At 46.1% G+C, this 17,100-nt stretch overlaps 1 protein-coding gene across 3 annotated transcripts in view; it reads right to left on the bottom strand.

The window, feature by feature from the left end:
- The window catches only part of VPS37C (VPS37C, ESCRT-I subunit), a 29,348-nt gene extending 15,894 nt beyond the window's left edge, over positions 1 to 13,454 (bottom strand). Inside the window, exon 1 of one of the 3 annotated variants that reach the window (XM_021082961.1) lies at positions 13,160 to 13,454. The gene's annotated coding sequence lies outside the window, so the exon portion shown is untranslated. Of the gene's footprint in view, positions 1 to 13,155 lie in introns of all 3 variants that reach the window. The other 2 variants (XM_021082959.1, XM_021082958.1) reach the window with 2 other exon arrangements.

The following is a 17,100-nucleotide window of genomic DNA, read 5'->3' as shown; positions in this document are numbered from 1 at the left end:
GCAAAAAAATTTTAAAAGGCAAGGAGAATTCTTGTTCACCTTTGTATTCCCAGGACCCAGCAAGGGCTGGTACCCAGACTGCTCAGGGTGATGCGTGCAGAAAAACAGACGGAGGCAGGGAGAGAACCAGGCTGTCACACAGGACACAGGGCTATGAGGACATGGCTTCTCCTGCTTTTTCAGCCTTCACTCTTTCTTCCTGCTTCGCTAAAGAAACATTTAATGAGCAGTTACTATATGCCAAGAACTGTGCAGGGTCCCAGATAAAGGGAGGAGGGATAAATGGGGACAGAGGGACGAGTAAATATTTACTGCCGTCTATGTGCCAGACACAGCCTTGGGTGCAGACTGATGCTAACTCCCAGGGAACTCGGTTTGCTTTTAAAAAAACAGAACACTTCGCAGCAAATCACAGTGAATACAAGTGAGTCTGGAGGAAGAAGTGGGGAGGGGGGCATCTCTGGGGGGTGGGGAGACGGGGTGGGGAAGGCTGCGAAGGCGGGGAGGCAGCAACGCCTCGTTCACAGGTACAGAGACAACACCTCTGCGGGGGTGACACCACCAACCGAAAGTCAGACCGAGAAGGAGGTGGGAGGCGAGCAGGTGCGAATCTGTGTTCCCTTCACTAAGAAGAGGAAAATGTGTCAGCTTTCCTCACAGGAAAAAAGCTTTCTTTCCTTTTCTTTCTTTCCTTTTTTTTTTTTTTTTTTTTTTTTGCTCTCCCCTGCAGCTTTCGCCTCCACAGAAGCCCAGGCAGGTGAGTCAGACACCGTGTCCCCTGAAAGCACAAGCTCCAGCCCATGTGCCATCTCCCCATCTTTAAACTTCAGGAACCAATTCAAAGTTGTGACCAACACGGCGTGGGCTGTGGTTTGTCACCTGAAATCAACACCCATCCCCTCCATGAGAGACACAGGTGAGGGGACAGACTCCACAGAGGAGGGGGCGGAGGGGGACAAGAGGGACGAGAGGGTCGAGGTGACAGACATTTCAGGGGTGTCCTGGAGCCCACTTTCTGTCACGAAGCACGGTGTGGGGATGGATAAAGCTGGAGCAGTGCCAGCCAGAACCGAGGGGGCGGTTTGCAGGTGCGGCCCCTGGGCGGTGGTATCCTGCACACCACAGTGAGGGGACATGAAGTCTCCAGCCAGTGGCCCCTGCTGCTTGCATCTCTTGGCCTCAACTTCTTTCCACTACTTCCTATCTTAACGAAATCAAACTCACATACCTCGAACAGGGAGAACACGATCTAGTGGAAGATAGTGTGGCCCAGAGGCGACTACACTACACTCTGTGGGTGGAGGCCGGAGGCAGGGCCCTTTCTCACGCGCAGCGCTGGCCCCCGAGGGGAGGCTGCAGAGACATCACAGTGGGGACCTCAGGGCAGCCCTCCAGATGTGTCCTCAACAGAGGGGGGAGAAACAAGGTATGGATGGCTCTTGCTCAATGAGCAACTTTCTCAGGATTGTTCAGCTCAACAACAAATAGCTTCAACTCATACCAGATCCCATGCAAGGATAAACTCAGGAAAAAAAAAAAAAAAAAAAAGAAAGAAAAAGAAAACGAAAACAAGTAAAGACTGAAAGCACAGTGCAGCATTTTCTAAGCATGAGGGCGCTCAGAGTAAGGTAACCAGTTCCGAGGCGGCCTGCTGTGCCCCTCACCCATCGCTGCTGCCTAAACAGTCAGTGCCAGCTCTCCCCGGCTGGGTGCAGTGGAGAAACGCACAGAATCTGGGGACAGATGTCCTGGGTTTGCACTTTGGCCCTCAGTTCTTTAACTGTGTGGCTTTGACCAAGTCCCTTAACCTCAGTTTCCTGATCTGGAAAATGGGCACTCTGATGATAATCCCACCTTGGGGAGCGTGTGTGTACCTAAGGCCCCGAGAGGGCTTTGCAAGCTCCTGAGCACTGAACAAGTATTCATTATTTTGCCTCCTGTAGGGGGCAGTCTGATGATGAGAGGTGAGTCCTGACACCCCTGGAGGCTCAGGATTGAGTCAAGCAAAATGACTGCTACTACTGAACCATAACAAGGAACTGTGACTGAGCCAGGTGCTTCCGTTTCCTGGCTCCTCCAGGAGCTAAGGCACTGGCTCGAGTTACTCACCAGGCCCAGCCAACCCTTCCTTGCCAGCTACTTCAAGCCTGAAATCATACTGTAAGGAGAGTGGTAAAGGCCTCTGGTTTCTTGTAAGTTTCGCACATCTACCTAGGGTAGCGTGGGAAGCTGTTACCATGGCAACCTGCCCAGGTCAGTCAGTCTGCGGATGATGTAAGGAACTGGCCCCATCCCGCCCCTCAGGTCAAATACACCTGCAGTTGCCTTAGAAACCTTCCTAAGCCTGCTGCTTAGTGAGGAAATACGTGTTGAAATACGTGTTGACCTGATCTAGTTTTCTTTCCCCAGAGTGATTCCACCCATACAATCAAGTAACCAGACTGTTCAGTCATCTAACCTCCCATGGGAGTTAATAAAAGCGAACCAAACCAGCAAGTGTTTCTTACCTGGCTCCAAACTCCATCGAAAAGTTGGACATACTAGCTCCAGAAGGGAGACTTTTTTAGTTTTCACTCTTTCTAAGGAACTTCTGGAGTTGGGACTGGGGTTGGAGCTCCCTCCCCATGCTAAATAGTCAGGGCAGTAGGAAAGGCAGCGGAAAGAGCTGAGGACTCGGGAGCCCAACATTCAGGATTTAAACCTCAGCCTTACCTTCTACTAGCTACAGGACCTTGGGCAAATTATTCCGCCTCCTCATTCTGTTTCTCATTGGTAAAATGGAACTAATTCTACCAACACCAGGGGGTGGTTATAAGGATTTCACAAGCAAACTCCTGAGGTGCTAGGAACACTACCAAGCCAGGGGTGAGCATTAATTCATACGCTCTCACATCTTATTAAAACCTACTGTGAAAAAGGATGGATATATGTGCATGTACAGTGGATTCATTTTGCTGTACACCTGGAATTAACACAACACTGTAAGTCAACTATTCTCCAATAAAATTTAAAAACAAAACTGGAGTTCCCATTGTGGCTCAGCAGGTTAAGGCCCCGACACTGCCTTTGTGAGGATGTGGGTTCAATCCCTAGCCTCACCCAGTGGGGTTAAGAATCTGGCATTGCCGAAACCTGTGATGTAGGTCTCGGATGTGGTTCAGATCCGCCGTCGCTGTCACTGTGGTGTAGGCCGCAGCTGCAGCTCCAGCTCGGCTTCGACCCTTAGCTTGGGAACTTCCATATGCCGCAGGTGCAGCTGTAAAAAGAAAAAAAAATTAAAATTAAAATTAAATTAAAAAACCCAAAACACTTATGGTTGTAAAATGTGCCCTAACCTTGCTGGCACCCAGCTTGGCTCATGTGGGAGGCTCTGAAAGAACAGGTCCCAGAGGGGTGCAAAGGGTGTGGCTTTCCCCAACAGGCTGCAGACCAATCTGAACCAAGGCCCACAAATATGAGGGGCCATACATCTATGGGGGGGGTGTACAATCTCTCAGGACAAGATATATACATGGAACATACACATATACTTTTTCAGATTCTTTTCCATTCTAGATTATTTTGAGACAGCGAGTTTGTTCCCTGTGCTATACAGTAGGTGCTTTATCTAGTTTATACAGCGTAGTGTGTATGGGTCAATCCCAAACTCCTAATTTATACGCTCTGCCCCATCACCAGGTTTTATCTCGTCACTGCTCCAATGTCTTTTAGGTGCAGACATCACTGCTTTTCCACAAACTCCAAATGGGTCTTCCCACCACCAAGGTGCCAGGCATCTCTGGATGAATTTTTTTTAAGAAAACTCTACTTCCAACTGCATTTTCCCTGAGGCAGCCATCTCTCCCCTACCTGTGTCCCCAGCTTATCGCCACCCCACCCCCTACTGGGAGCAGTCTGCGCACAGCCTGACATGCTGTCAGGACATATGCCATCTCCATCCTCTTCTCCCACCTGCCTGGTGTGCCCACTCCTGTCATTTTCCTAAACTTCTTCAACTTTTTTTTAAAAAAGGAGAACAGGAGTTCCCACCGTGGCACAACAGAAACAAATCCAACTAGGAACCATGAGGTTGCGGGTTTGATCCCTGGCCTGGCTCAGTGGGTTAAGGACCCGGTGTTGCCTGGAGCTGTGGTGTAGGTTGCAGATGCAGCTTGGATCCTGCATTGCTGTGGCTGTGGCGTAGGCTGGCAGCTATAGCTCTGATTAGACCCCTGGCCTGGGAAAGCTCCATATGTCAGGGGTGCGGCCCTAAAAAGCAAAATAAATAAATAAAATATAAATTAAGATAGTAAAAAATTAAAAAGGAGAACATTTTTTTTTTTCCCCCGAACAAAGCATCAGAACCCCCCAGCACAAAGAACAGATCACAGAGGCCATGCTCTGGGCAAATGGGTAGCGGGAGAGCCCTATTCACCCAGCTCAGTCTTCTCCTTGACCTCAAGGGGGCCCCCAAGCATCTTCCCAGAAGGCAGCTGGAAAACCACTGCCAGAGCCCCTCCCCTCGGCAGATCCCAGCCCTCCCTGCCCCGCCCTTGCGCAAGCCCCCCTCCTCCAGCTGTGAAGCCTCCCCAGCCGGGTGGGGGGGCGGTTCTGCAGCAGTAAGTGCTATGTGGTACTCACAGAACACGTGGGGGTGGGGCAGGATGAAGCTCTGGGAGAGGAAGCAAGGAAAGGCAGAGGCCGGTTACTTCATCTCTCCATACCTCTGTCTCCTCTGTAACACATGACTTTTAGAAGGATGAAAAGAGTGAGTGGCCGGAAGTCTAACACCCAGCTCTCAAGCCAGGCTCAATAAAGGTCGTCATTCTCATCACTGTGGCTGAGCTCACCCACCCACTCAGCACACTCCTACCTCTGCAACTCAAGCCCTTCCCCACGTGGACACTAAAGAGACAGAACTTCAGATTCCTCCAGAGACCACATTAGCGAACAGAGAGAATGAAAGTCAGATCAACAGCATTCAACTTCAGTTAACACCATGGTCAAGAAATAGGTCATCTAATAAGCAGGTCACCTAATAAGCATCTAATCAACTTGCTGACAGTAAACCCCAACCCCGCCACTTAAAGAAGCCTCTTCCTGTCTGGTCCCTGGCTCTGACTTGAAAAGAAAACAATCCTAAGCTACTTCCCATTGAACTCCTGTTTGTTCCCATCTGTCCCAACTGTTAGGATGACTCAGAAAGGATCTCACTCTGCAGCTGTCAGTCCTCCACCCTACCCCACACTTTCTAATCTGCAGATCAAGCTGAACAAACAGGTTCAGCCTCCCTTAAGGAAGGATCAAGATTAAGATCAAGCCAAAGACACACTCAGGCAAGGCAAATAACCAAGAGTCTGTATGCGGTCACTCAAGGGTGTCTGCTCAAAGTCCAACAGGATGAGATTTGCTCTTCTCACTGATCTGGAGCCACCCTAGGCTGGCATAAAGTGGGGCAACTTTAGGCCCTACCCTTGCCAGTGATGTCTGACCCTACAAACTTCTGGGTCCAGGAGAGGCAGGTAGATGTTCTGAGGGTAAAAGTGCACCCACAGAAAAAGAAAAACCAGGCCAGAGCCTCCTCAAATCTACTCTTGACTGGGGCATGAATCTTCAAAGGCCATCAGCAAACAGGTGAGAGGTGGCAATGCCATCCCAGTGTCCACGCTGAGTTCTGGACTCATTTCCATCCTGATGCAGAATGTCCAGCCTCTCCAGAGCTGCCCACCAAGTTCAAACAGACTCAGCCCTCTCCAGCCCTCTTCCATATTCCCCAGTAATCTCTAGAGAGAGCAGCCAATCAGAGCCCTCACATCTTGTTTAAAACCTTCCCCCCTTAACCCCCCCAACAACAACAACAACAAAAAAACCCAACAGTACTTTGATATCACATCCAAAATCTTGCGCTCCTTGGCTTGGCATACAGGGCCCTGCACCAGCGGGACCCCAAGCCCCTTCCAGCTAGGCCCCCTCTCCCTTCCCCATGGGCTGTGGACTCCACCCTGACACTCTGTTTTACCTACTAGTCCCAGAGCAAACAACATGCTTCTGGTCACTGATAAATATTCCACATCTATAAGTCTTGGGAGCTCCCCAAAGCCCAGCACACAGCTCACTCATGTTTGCAACCCAGCACCTAGGTCAACACTCAGCCACAGGAGATGCTCAGTGAGTGCTGACTGCACAGGGACCTCGACTTTTTGGCAAACTTAAGAGGAACAGGGATCAGATTTACTCTCCTGCCTCAGACAACTACAAAGCAGAAAAAATCAATGAAACAACAGTTTTCAGACACTGGACATCAGGCACCAGAGGACTGATTCCTGAGATGGGGGGAGCAAATGATGTGGGCTCTTCAGTTGCCCCAACTTACTGTCTAGAGAGAGTCTGCAGGCCATGGCACAGGGAGAGGGTACCCAGGCAGAGCCCAACAGTCTCCTCAAGTTGTGAATAGAGAGGCAGAACTCTAGGGAGGCCAAGGAAGTCAGAGTTTACAGGGTCAAACACCAGAAGGAAAGAATTACACAGAGAAACTATGGAAATTGGCAGTGAGTTCCCCTCTTTTCAGTGGACTGTTGACAATACTGGTGAGGATTAGAGGAAACAATCTTTGCACCTCAGATTGAGCCCAGAATAATCTGTGTCCCCAGCGCCAAGTAGAAATACCTCATAACTCACAGGCCATCAGTAGGGTACTGAAGAGGGTACTAATGGTAGCCTGGTCTAAAGGCTGATCTGTCCCAGCTAACAAAGGCTTCAAAGGAGCAAAGTGTTTCCAAGTAACTTAACAGTGTCTCAAACAATGCCAAGAATATTTACAGAAGTCAAAAATATCCAGTATCCAACACAGTAAAATTTGCAACATTTGACATCTAATCAAAAATTACTAGATGTACAAAAAAGCAAGAAAATATGATCCATAATGAGGAAAAATATCAATCAATAGAAAGAGACTCCAAAAAACAGATAAGAGAATTAGCAGGCAAGGACCCAAAAATGGTTACTGCAGCACATTCCATATAGTCAAGAAGCTAAAGAAGATAGAGCATGTTAGGTAAGGACATGAAAAAGATAAAAAAAAAAAAACACCCAAATCAAACTTCTAGAAATGGAAATCACAAATGTCTGAGATAAAAAGTATACTGAATGGGAATAACAGCAGATTAGACACTACAGAAGAAAAGATCAGTGAACCTGAAGAAACAGCAATAGAAATCATGCAAGATGCACGTGTGCACATGCACACACACACACACAAGACCAGGGAGTAAAAACTAGCGTCAGAGAGAACTGTGGAATGACTTTAAATATACTAAAATACATGTACCTGGAGTCCCCAAAGAAGAGGGACGAACAGAGAAAACAGCTGAAGAATTACTACCAAAAGATTTTCCAAATTTGATGAAAACTTTAAACCCACAAGTCCAAAAACTCAATTAACCCCAAGCACAAGAAATATGAAAACTATACTAATGCATTTTATAATTAAATTATTTAAATCTGTAATAAAAGACAAATAGCCAGAAGGAAAAAAGACACATAAAACAGAAGAACAAAAATAAGAATGACAGCAGATTACTTATATGAAACAACACAAGCTGGAAGACACCAGAACCACATCCTAAAATGCTGAAAGAAAAATAACTGACTCGAATTCTATACCCAGGGAAACATCTTGCAAAAACGAAGACAAAATAAAGACATTCTCAGACATCCAAAAGCTAAAAGAATTCATCACCAACAGACCATTGCAATAAACAATTTTTTTAAATCTTCAAATCAGAAGAAATGCAAAACAAAATGAAAATCTGGATCTCAGAGAAGAATAAAATCACTGGAAATGACAAACGTAAATTTAAAAAAAAGAGCTTTCTTTTTAATCTCTTCACAAAACAATTGACTGTTCAAAGCACAAACAGTAACAAAATAGTAACAGTGTATTGTGAGATTAAAATATATGTAGAAAGTGAAATATGTGATCACAACAGGTAAAGGCCAGGAAGGAGGAAATGAGGGTATACTATTGAAGGTTCTTGTACTATATGTAAAGTGATATAATATCACTTGATGATAGACTGTGACAAGTTAAAAATGCATACTATGAATCTCAAAGCAACCACTTAAAAGAGTTACAGCCAATAAACTAATAAAAGAAATAAAATGGAATCATAAAAATTACTCAATCCCAGAGGTTAGGAAAAAAAGGGAAATGGGAAGAAAGAACACGGGAAAGACTGAAAACAAATAGCAAGATGGTAGAATTAAACCCACCTACGGTCATTAACCTTCCAGGCATAAACTCAGGTCAGAGACAGAGCCTGGGCCCCAGACACTGGCAGAGTCTCCAAATGCTGTGCTCCAGAGCAGAGATGGAGCCTGCCAGATCCCAGTACCCTGTGTGCCTCAGAATCAAGGCCTGCCCCTCAGGTGACTGCACCCTGCTGAGGAGCCTCTGACAGGATGGCCCACCCGGGCACATCTTGGACTCAGAGAACACTGTCAGCAGGAACTGCAAGGGAAACATCCCAGATGACATGCTCATGTTAAAATAAAATGCATGATCTGGAGCAAGATGTTGAAGCAAAAGGACCCTGAGGGTTAAACCCAACTACACTACTAATCACATTAAATGTAAATGATCTAAACATCCCAATTAAAAGGCAGAAACTGTAAGCTGGATTTTACAAAATGCAAAGCTCATCTACATGCTGCCTTCAAGAAACCCACTTTAAAGACACAAATAGTTCAACAGTAAAAGACTGTAAAGAAATATACCATATTAACACTAATTGTTTTAATCCCTATCCATTTTTAAAATTGTGTTAAAACATACATAAAACGCATCATTTTAACTGTAGTTTTGTGGCATCAGTACATTCACCCTGCTATACAAACATCACCATCATATCTCCAGAATGCTTTCATTATCCCAAACTGAAATTCTGCACCCACTAAACATTCACTCTCACTCCTTCCATCCACCAGCCCTTGGCAACCACCATTCTTCTTTCAGCCTCTATGAATTTAACTACTCCAGAAAGCTTACAAAAGAGGAGTCATGCAACATTTGTCCTTTTGTGATTGACTTGTGTCATTTAGCGTTATTTCTTCAAGTTTCATTCATGTTGTAACATGTGTCCAATTTCCCTTCCTTTTTAAAGCTGAATAATATTCTATTGCATGCATGTACCACATTTTGTTTATCCATTCATCCATCAGTGGAAACACTTGGGTTGCTTCTACCTTCTGATTATTGTGAATAAAGCTGCCAGAAACACTGGTGTACAAATAACCGTTTGGAGTCTCTACTTATACTTCTTTAGGGTATATCTCCAGAATTGGAATTGCTACATCACATGGTAATTCTCTTTAATTTTTTGAGGAACTGCCATACTGTTTTCCAGAGCAGCTGCACATTTTCCATTCCCTCCAGCAACACAAATAAAGATTCCAATTGCTCCACATCTTTGCCAAAACTTCTGGGTTTTGTTGTTGTTGCTGTTTGTTTGTTTGTTTGCTTTTTAGGGCTGCATGCAGGAGGTGGAAGGCTAGGGGTCAAACTGGAGCTATAGCTGCTGGCCTAGGCCACAGCCACAGCAACGTGGGATCCAAGCCACATCTGCGACCTACACCACAGCTCATGGCGACATCAGATCTTTAACCCACTGAGCAAGGCCAGGGATCAAACCCATGTCCTCATGGATACCAGTTGGGTTCATTACTATCACCAATGGGAACTCCTTGGATAACAGTTATTCTAATGAGTGTGAAGTGGCATCTCGTTGTCATTTTGATTCACATTTTCCTAATGACTAATGATGTTGAGAGTCTTCATGTGCCTACTTGTCATTTGTACATCTCCTTTGAAGAAATGTCTATTATGTCCTTTGCCCGTTTTAATCAGGTTGTTTGTTTTTTCATTGTTGAGTTGCAGTTCTTTAAATATTCTGGATATCAATCCTCTAGCACTAATTTTTTTGTAAATTGGATTGGCTGTATTAAGACCAAGGGGACAAAGCAGATTTTGGAGCAAAAAAATATTACCAGGGATTAAAAGGGTCATTTTATGATAAAGGAGGTCAATTCACTTAAAGAACATAACACCCTAAAATGTTTATGTATGGAACAGAACTTAAAAAACACATGAAGCAAAAACTGATAAAACTATAATGAGAAACTGACAAATCCACAATCATAGCCAGAAGTTTCAAGGCCCCTTTTTCAATAACTGATAAGACAAGAAGATAGAAAAGTAGTAAGAACACAGAAGACTTGAATAGTGCTACCCAACTTGACCTAACTGAAATTTATAGATCAATTCACTCAACAGGAGCAGAAAACATAGTCTTCGCAAGTGCTCACAGAACACTTACCAAGATAGACCATATGCTGGGCCATAAAACAAGTCTCAGTAAATTAGCACAATTCAAATCAAGCAAAGCACATCCTTTGTTTACAAAGAAATTAAACTAGAAATCAATGTTCACTGGACAGAAGATGAAAAAGTAATACTATAATGCTGACTTTGCCTCTTTTACTACTTGTAATTCTGCCCAGGAGGAAGCAGATAAATTAGCAGCATAATTAAAAATACTTACATGTCCTCAATGCTAGGTATACCTAACCTGGGTTATCTGTTTAACCTTCCTGGTTCAATCTCTCCTCCCCCTCTCTGGACCATCCTAAGCCTCAGGGACTCTACTTGTCAGCCCCAACTAAATCATGACAAACCTGTTTGGTATTTGCTCAAATATTTCACATACATCAGTGAAACGGGAGAAAGATGCAGTGGAAGAAAAACCTGCTAAATAAACATGCCCTTCAAGCTCCCAAAACCTCAGAGACTATTGCCTTACAGAGATCTCTCTGTTAGAGAGCATCTATTTGGGAACAAACTGAAACCTTCTGAAAACTCCAGACCCAGGGGAGAAACTGAAACAACTCCTGAACAGAGAGCCAATCAGATTAAAACAAGGTCTTTTCTGAGCTGATTAGGTCAGTCTGGAAAAACCCTACTAGGCTGGCCAACAGTATCCAGAGATGATTCATCCAGCTAGTTACCCCAATACCCTTTTAACAGCAAATTTATGGATTAGCAAATTTCACAGCAATAAGCAAACAGATAACAAGAATTCCTTGAAATAATTTTACTTCCAAGCTCAGCAAATCTAGATTCCTTAAAGCAGTGCTTCCCAATAAGAATCACCCAAAGCAAGTGTTAAAAATACAAATTCCTGGGTCCCTCTCCAGAGTCTAAGCAAGAATCTCCAGAAGTGGTTTTTTTTTTTTTTCTTCTGTATTTTTTCTTTTCTAATCCGAGCCACAGCTTCAATTTACACCACAGCTGCAGCAACACCTACTGCACTGGGCCGGGGATCAAACCTGCACCACTACAGAGACAATGCTGGATCCTTAAACTGTCACATCACAGCAGGAACTCTGGCTCTGTGTTTTCAGCAAGGATCACATATGATTCTTTATTTTTTTTTCTTTTTTTCTTTTTAGGGCCACAGTTGTGGCATATGAAGTTCCCAGGGTAGGTGTTGAATCGTAGCTGCAGCTGCCAGCCTATGCCACAGCCACATGGGATCTGAGCCACATCTTCAACCTATGTCACACCTTTCTGAAAGGCCGGATCCTTAACCCAGTAATGAGGCCAGGGATTAAACCCATGGCCTCACGGGCACTATGTCAGGTTCTTAACCCACTGAGCCACAAAAGGAACTCCCAGTTGATTCTTAACATCCAGCAAATAAGCTTTGAAATGAGACAAATGGGTTAAAAATCAACTTGGCCACTTATTGGTGGTGGGATCCTACCTAACATCTCTGCAACTCACTTCACCTGCAGAATGGGCTCACCACCTACCTTGAAGTGTTCCTAGAATCCAGTATGTTCACAAAACCCCTGGCACATGGCAACCAAACAAGAAATCAGATCTACTGCTACCTTAGGAAAAAACAAAACAAAACAAAAAACAGCCACCAAAAGCCGCCCAGATGAAGTCTATAATGAAATTTTTCTACCTAATGGAAATTACAAAGGCACCAAGCCAGACTTCTAAGATAATCTAGGAATAAAAGCTTTTCTGGGCACTATGACTGCCAAGAACCTTCACTTTAGGGTTGCAGTGTCTCATCCCAAGTCTTCAGTCCTATCCAGAATCAGAGTTCAGGCCTGTGCAGGGTCTCGGCTTTGGACAATAGCCAAAGAAAGTCTTTCCTTCCCAAATCCTTGTCACCACCACCTCAAGCTCTAGGGCTGACCATCACAGACCCGAGAGCCCGGTGGCAGCATCCTGGCTGCACCAGTAGGAAATGGGACTCCTGGAAAAGAGGCAAGGAGCCAATGAAGACGGTGGAAAAGGCCTGAATCAGCAATGGTATTACTGGGATACTGAAGTGAAAGGAAGTGCTTCTGTGAAGTTTCCAGAGCTAAGGGTGGACATTCCAGGGTGAGTGAGCCTAGACAGTGGGTAGCTGAGAAAGCACTGACTCGTCTCAGGGGCTGAAACCCTGAGGTGTAGAGTCAACTCTGCCAATAAACACAAACACACACACACACACACACACACACACACACACACCACTGCTCTCTGAACTCAGGAGAACCAGGTACATACTGGAGATACACACACACCAATGCCCTTTGCACCCAGCAGGTGCAGGACTATGCACTGGTCAGTGATGCTGAGCAGTCTAAGTCCAGGTCCAGAATAAAGGATAAGAACGACCCCAAGGCTGAAAAGCCACATTCTCACTGCCCTGAGAAATGACATAGGCCAGGGAGTTAAAGACCTGAGCGCCCCTCAGAACCCACTAAGCGGCACTCCTGCTGGCAAGTCAGATCCCACTCTTAGGCCTGTTTCCCCACCTGCACAACGGGTAAACCTGTTCTAACGTCACCAGACTGGTGACCAGCAAGACGCTCAAGTACGAGGAAGGGGGCGGGGCTGGAGGCGCAACCTGCGCGGGGAGCTCGGGCAATGCCTCTTTCCCTCCCTCCCGCCCTCCCACGGCGAGGGGCCGGGGCGCCAGCTCTCAGCGGGAGTCACGCGCCCCTTACGCCCAATCACCAGCTTCTGCCGGAGTGAGGCGGGCAGGCGGGGGTGAGCTGGGAGCGATTGCCAGCGCCGCCCCCATCCCCATCCTTGCCCCTCCCCGGGCCCCAGCTCACCTACCCCTACCGCGGCCGCCGCCACCGCCGTCGCGGGTTAAATCGCAGCCGGAGTCCACACTTCCGGGGTCCTGGAGGCCCGCCCCCCCGCCGGATGTGACCCCCCCTCCAACGTCCGGGCGCTGGGAGCGAGGCCAAGCCACTCGTCCGGCAACACGTCGGGCGCGCTGCGGGCCTCAAAGTCACCACGATACCGCACCCCCGCCCCCAACACATATACACTCGCTGCCAGCCGGGACCACACCCACGACAGGGCCCACGAGACCACACCCGCGCGCAGTGGACGCCCGGCCCCGCCCCCCGCAGGCCATTGCCCCGCCCCCAGAAGGGGCCGCCCATTGGGCGGAACCCAGACGGCCCTGAGCGAGTGCGCCTGCGCAGGAGTCCAATGACTTTGCTGGCAGTCGCTAGAGGCTCCCCTAGATTTAACCGAGCTCGGCCTTGGGAAAGCCGCTAAAGCGGATCAAAAGAGCCCCGAAAGGAAAAGAATGGAATCCCAGCACCGAAGGGACTCCTTAGATGTCTGAGATCAGACTGCGGAACCCCAACGCAGACTAGAGGGATCACAGCCCTAGGTGTCCCCTCGCAAACAGCAGTCTCCTGCCAATATGGCAGGGTCCTGAAAACAACTCTGAGTAGTTTCTCCAAAAGTAACCTGTTTCCCAGGGCCGTAGGTTACATTTAGTCCATTCTGTGTGGACTAAAATAAAATAACAGACGGCCTTATACATCCTCACTTGCCCAGAATTACAAGGCTGATGTCTCGTGAAGCAAGGTCCTGACACTACTACCTCTCTCTTTCCTTGGCAGCTTGTACTGGACAGACAACCAGGCCTGGAGGCGAAGTCCATTACCTGTTTGGCCTCCCAACAGCGTCTGTTATTGCAGCTTTGTAAGAATAGGACCTCAGGAGGAGAGCTGCCATAGACCAAGGAAACCGGCCACCCCAATTCAAAACCTTATTAGATGTTGAATTAAGACCATCGTTGCTAGTGACAGAAATCCAATTCAAAGCAGCTTCTGCAAAGTGTAAATTATTGTGTCACTTAACAATAAAATCCAGGGGTGATGGTAGTGCCAGGAACAGCAATATTCAAGGCCTCATTCTCCTAATTTGACTCTGTTCTTTTCCTTTCCGCAGATAGTCCCAAATTTTCTATTTCAAATGCTAGAGAGAACGGATCTGATTGGCTAAGATAATCCCCATTGCTCCAAGTGGGCAGAATTTACTTTCTTGCCTCCTCAAAGGCTGTCAGGCAGCCTATGAATTAACGACCATTGGGTCAGGTGATCACTGTTCTCCAATGAATGGTCACCTCTTAGAGTACAGGAGAGATCAGTGAGGAAGGCAGTCTCAGCTATTTGACCCATCTTGAGACACCAGTACCGCTTTTGAGAGATGCCATGACTGGTTTTGCAAACATTTATTTCACTTTGAATATGATGTCAGAGTGGCTCCCATTGACAACAGCTTCTGGAAAGCTGGGTTGAAACTCTTTCCAAGGGGTGCGGAGGGCCAGGGCAGATGACTTTAACCTTTAGTTATAAGCCCTTTTGTGCTATATACTTTTTAATCCTGTATTTTATGACTTTTTGGGGTAAAACATTAGAAAACAAAGATGGATTGTCTTGAGCTTATACTTCCACTTACTGGTACTGTGTCAGAACTTGGAACGTGGGTGTGATGGCTGGAGCTAGAATAGTCATCCTGAACCATGAGGCAACCATGAGACTAAGGGCATACCTGACCACGTAATAAAATAGAAGGAGTATAACACCATGGAGCCCAATGACACTGTTGGATGCCCACTTCAGGATTTTTATAGGAAAGGGAAATAATCCACCTTTGTAAGCTGCTGTTGTTTTGAGTTTTCTATCACTCACATCCTTTGGGTCTTAGACTCCATTTCTGGAAAGCTCCTCTCATATCCCCAAGACTGGGTAAGTGCCCCCCTTCTATGCTCTTCAAACACTCCATATTTTTTTCCTTTCTTAGAATTTACTACATTTTTCTGTAACGGAACAGTAACTCTCCCTGCATAGCAACTTCTATAAGGACAGGCAGAGACTGTTTTATACATCATTTGACACAGATGCTAGAAACTTCTAAAACAATAACAATAATAACTTGTGAATGGGACATACACAGAGGGTGTTGACAAACTACTCTCTGAAACAGTTGGGTCATTGCCAAGTCTTCTTATGGCAGGGGCGGGGAGGGTGTGGTGATGATGCTAGCCCTTCTGAATAACTAAAGATAGAGAATTAGAGCAAAGGAGGTAGGGGGAGAAAGTGGTGGGAAATTCAAGTCATCTGGGGCAGTTGGCATTAAAAAGGTGTGCTCTTTCTGCCTTGTTTCTTTCTGGTTTCCCCTTCTAGCTCTTTCAGTTCCTGTGGCTCTAGACCCACCCTCCCTGATCCCAGTCCCCTATCACCTGCACCCATGTCCCTATATACCATGCCTCGATTATACCCAGTTTCATCCACATTCAGAATGGCCCTGATACATGCAAAAAAAGAGAGAGAAAGAGAAGCCTGCCCCTTCCTCTCTTTTCTTGTCCTTTCATTCTATGTACTTTCACTGCATAGCTGTCCTGCTAAACCTTGTGGATATAAAGGTGAACACCACCATCTCTGGCCTCAAGGAAGTTGCATTCTTGGTTGGGATTTTAGAGGAAAAGGAACTCTACCTATTCCAAGACATCTCTTCCTGCAGATGACCTTGATCAAGAACAAAAAAAAATATTAAAGTAGAACTAGTCATTGTGTTCCTACCTGCTTCTAAAAAGTGCTTGTTTAGGCCTTGGCATTGGATCTTGTTGGATGCTGGTGGACTGGATGGAGAAGGGATGTTAACGGAAGTAAGGAAGGCAGGACAGGTAGGTCTGAGTGTGAGGTAATAAGGACAAGATATTGAAGAAGCCGAGGTATTGAGAGAGATTTAGGAACTGAGCTGGAAAAGCAGATTTAAAAGAAGTTTTGGGAATTCCTGTTGTGTCTCAGCAGTAATGAGCCCAACTAGCATCCAGGAGGACGCAGGTTCGACCCCTGGCCTTGATCCATGGGTTAAGGATCCGGCATTTGTCGGGAGCTGTGGTATAGGTTGCAGACACTGCTCAGATCTGGCATTGCTGTGGCCGTGGTGTAGGCCAGCAGCTACAGCTCCAATTTCTCCCCTAGCCCAGAAGTTTACCATGTACTATGTATAATCTCCAATACAGAATTCAGGAGATCCTCAGTGAAACCTTTGTCTTTTTTTTTGGAACACAAGTCAGATCTATCTAGTTGGTTTCTCACTCCTACCACCTTTCTCCTGACTGCCGCACTGTGGTTCAGCCTGCTTGATCCAGACAAGTTTTGTGTCTTTGAGGCAGGGGCTGGTAGCTGCCTACAAAATTATCTATTCTCTGTCTTTCCTTAAAAACAGAATATGTTTTGTTATATAGCAACGTGCCCAGTAGCTAAAAGACTGAATTTCTCAACCTCCTTTGCTATTAGTTATAAATGGGTGACTTTGTGATATAAGCAGAAGTATAAGAAGAATTTCTTGGAAGACTGCTTTATTTATTTTTTTTTCTTTTCTTTTTTTTTTTTTTTTTTTTGCTATTTCTTGGGCCGCTCCCGCACATGGAGGTTCCCAGGCTAGGGGTCAAATCAGAGCCTACGCCAGAGCCACAGCAACTTGGGATCCGAGCTGCGTCTGCAACCTACACCACAGCTCACGGCAACGTCGATCCTAACCCACTGAGCAGGGCAGGGACGAACCCGCAACCTCCTGGTTCCTAGTTGGGTTCGTTAACCACCGCGCCACGACGGGAACTCCCTGGAAGATGCTTTAAAGGAGCTAATTCAGCTGAGAAATGTGTGTCTTTGCCTTCCCCACCTTCTTCTTTTTCTTCCTTTTCTTTTTCTTTTTTTTTAAATTTTATGGCTGCATCCATGGCA

Source organism: Sus scrofa, chromosome 2 (genome assembly GCF_000003025.6).
Source record: "Sus scrofa isolate TJ Tabasco breed Duroc chromosome 2, Sscrofa11.1, whole genome shotgun sequence".
NCBI classification, from domain to species: domain Eukaryota; kingdom Metazoa; phylum Chordata; class Mammalia; order Artiodactyla; family Suidae; genus Sus; species Sus scrofa.
Note: the sequence above shows the minus strand (reverse complement) of the source record. Positions and strands in the feature narration are given on the sequence as shown.